This window comes from Octodon degus, unplaced genomic scaffold, assembly GCF_000260255.1.
Source record: "Octodon degus isolate 3935 unplaced genomic scaffold, OctDeg1.0 scaffold00112, whole genome shotgun sequence".
Lineage (NCBI taxonomy): Eukaryota > Metazoa > Chordata > Mammalia > Rodentia > Octodontidae > Octodon > Octodon degus.
Window position 1 is genome coordinate 5095709 of NW_004524688.1, and position 3676 is coordinate 5099384.

A 3676-nucleotide genomic window follows, 5' to 3' on the forward strand; every position below is an offset into this window, starting at 1 on the left:
CGGGCGCCACACGTGCCAGCCGCTGCGGCGCGGGCGCGACCGGGGCTCCCCGTGCCGGGCTGCGGGCCACCTCCTGGGGCCGTCGGCCGCTACCCTCGCGCCCCCCGGCACAATTCCCGCGAGGACAGAGGCCTGGGGACCTTAGGGGACTTGCACTCTTCCCTTCGGGTTCTTGTCTGCTGTGGATGTCCCCGACCCCGTGCGCACTCAGATCGTTTCTATGCAGAACCTGCCGTTGATGGCCCCCTGCAGTGAAATAAAAGGCATGCCGGATTCTGTACTAGTGTTAGCGAGATCTATTTACCGTAGCAGGCGCTAGTAAGAAGTAACAAATCAGTCGTGTTTAGCTGTCGAGTTCCTTTTTTTTTTTTTTTTTTTTTTCCCCAATAAATTCTTTTTTCCTTGAATGAATTTTAAATAACGTTTGGCACCATCATTTTAGGACTACTGGGTTTTCACCTTTAAAAATGAGGTTGTGTTAAATGAGGATTCTTTTTTTAAACCTGCCAGCGGAGGGTGGGAAGTTCAAGACCAGGGGTGGGCAACTTAAAAAGAGTTAAAAGTAAGGGGGGTTTTGTTGTTGCTTTTTTAATGTGTTTGGTACAGGGCCTCACTATGCAGCTTGGACTCATAGTGATCCCCTTGTTTTGAGCCTCCGCAGGTGCACGCCACCACACCCAGACTTAGTGACCAGCTCCAGGGGCGGGGCCGGCAGGGCCTGTAGTGCCAGGGATCCAAACACCCCCGCCCCTGTGCTTGCCTAAGCAAGTGCTTAGTCCGCTGAGCTGTCTTGTTGGCCAAAAGAGTCACAGTAAGGTTAGGTAGGTTTTCAGTTGTAGACTCCTTGCCTAACAAGCATAGGAACTCAGGTTCAATCCCCAGTACCTTTAAAAAAAAAACAAAACATGCTGGAGTCTTAAAGGAAAGGTTGGTACTCCTCCCTCCCCTCCAAGGCAGGGCACAAAATTGTATCTGTTGCTTACTTTCCTATTTTGTGAGGCAATAAACTCTGTAAAACAATTTATTATAGATGCTTCAGATGAACTTTGGTGCCCTCCTTTGAGAGACTTCTAGTAGGTGACTTTTTTTTAAAATAAAAAGGACATATTTGCATAGATTTGGAAAGTTTAGTGGCAGTTGGATGTTTTTTAGTTCTTTAGGCCGAAATAAATGATTGTTTTTTAGAACAGTGAGGTTTTCTAATTTTCTTTCTTTTCTGTTTTTCCATGGATTATCTACAGTTATGGCTGCAGCTTCTATTGCAAATATCATAAAAAGTTCACTTGGTCCAGTTGGCTTGGATAAAATGTTGGTAGATGATATTGGTGTAAGTATGTTTTTGGGTTTTTTTTTTTTTTTATTTTAGGGAAGGGTCTACAGGGTGTTCATAGTCTCACTACTGGATCAGACTCGAAGTGATCCGCTTGTTTATAGCCCCCTAAAAGCTGGGATTATAGGCACTCACCACCATGCCCAGTCTCAATTGCCCTTTCCAGGTGTCCTGGGGGCGGAGCCTGCATGTTAAGCCAAGGGATCAAACCCTGGGCCCCTGCACCAGCTGGCAGGCACTTTAATCCGCTGGGCTATTTGGCTGGGTGTAAGTATGTTTGACTATCATTTTATCCATCGTTTTTGCTCTATAAATTACTTTTCTGAGTCCTGGTAGTAGGAGGTAAATGTTAACATTGAATGTGCATCAGTTGTATTAACTTAGGGGGCACCTTGTTCCTATAGGTGATTGATGTTACCGCTGTTTACTGTCTTTTCCTAGGATGTAACCATTACTAATGATGGTGCCACCATCCTGAAGTTGCTGGAGGTAGAACATCCTGCAGCCAAAGTTCTTTGTGAGCTGGCGGATCTGCAAGACAAAGAAGTTGGAGATGGAACGACCTCAGTGGTAGGTGGGACACTGGTAAAAGAATAGTTGTTTTATCAGAGTCATAGCCATAACTTAGTCATTTGCTCTGGATCTGAAATAAATTTGGTATTTTAAGAGGGAAAATATTACTGTTTGGCAGATAATCCTGAAACAGAATTTGAAAGCCAATGGTTATAGCTAGTTTGTATAATTTTAGTAGGAAAGGAACTTGAGATAATTATATATAGCATTTTCATTTCAATTGTTGGATTTCAGGCTGGGTGTGGTGGGGCAGTGTTTAATCCCAGTACTTGTAAGGCTGAGGCTAGACAAGTTCCAGGTCAGCCTTGGTTACATAATTCAAGACCAGCCTAAACTACATAGTGAAACTTTGTCTCAGAAAATAATAAATAAATGTTGGATTTCACCAATTTGGGGGTGTTTCTTAGCCCCCTTGGTATGAAAGTATTTGTGTATCAGTTTTTTTTCATTTCTGAAAAGTTCTCCCTCATCACCTAAGATTTGGAAAGTTCTAAAAGGTTCGCTTTTAAGATCATCCAATAGATATCTTTTGCATTTTAAATGCTGAGAGATATGAAATATAAGAAGTAAAGCCATGCTGTTATGTTGAGCTATAGGGGACTCAGGTCAACAATTTCTAACATTGCTAGTGAAGCAGAAGACCCAATACTATTATGGGCTACTGGACTCTTTTAGAATATTTTACTGAGTTTATACACCTATAATATTCAAATAATGGAACTTAACAAAAAAAGGGGATACAGATGAATGTCCATTTTGTATATGTGTATTCACAATAGTTAGGATGGATATATAGTTACATTCTCTTAATGAATAGAGTGATTTGTTCGAATGGTGTTTGTAAGTAGGCTATCATGTCCGCATCTTGTACAGCAATTAACCACTAGGAAGAATGTATGCAATGTGTGAATTATTGAAACTGTCCTACCAATTTGATTTGAAACTGTCTCATTGCTATTTGTTTATCAATAAAATTATGGGAAAAAAATGCTGAGAGATAATCTCAGGAACTCACAACTGAAGTGTCAGAAAATAAATCACCTTTGTAACATGTTGTGCCTTTGTATAAGCGTGACTAGTTTTGTTTTTTGTTTGTTTTGGTTTTTAAGACATGGTCTCTCATGCAGTCCAGGCTGGCTTCAGACTCCAAGAGACCCTCTTGCCTCAGCCTCCCAGGTTCTAGGATTACAGGCATGTGCCACCATGCCTGGCTAGCATCTCTAGTTACATAAGCTCTTCATAGCCATCTAGCACACCAGTGTAGTAGTGTTTGGCGAGGAAGTTGTTAATTCTAGCAAAACAAGAAATTACGGGGAAAATGCATTTGTGGCCTATGCTTTAGCCACAAAAGAATGGAAGCTTCCTTTCCTTTTCTTTTTGAGACAGGGTCTTGCTCTGCAGTTTAGGCTGGCCTTGAGCATACAGTGTAGGCCAAGCTGGCCTCAAACATAAAAGGATCAGTCTGCCTCAGCTTCCTGAGTGCTGTGATTACTGGTGTGCATCACCATGCACACTTTTAAAAGAAGCTTTCTTGCTCAGTGGATTAAAGCGCCTGCAAGGGGTTCGATCCCTGGGCATGTCATGCCAGCCCGACCCCCACTCCCGGGGTGCACTGAGAGGCAATTGAGACTGGGTGTGGTGGCGCACACCTGTAATCCCAGCTCTTGGGAGGCTGTAATCAGGTGGATCACTACTAATCCAATCTAGTAGTGAGACTCAACACCTTGTAGACCCTTCCCTAAAATATAAAAGAAGCTTTCTCTTAAAATATGA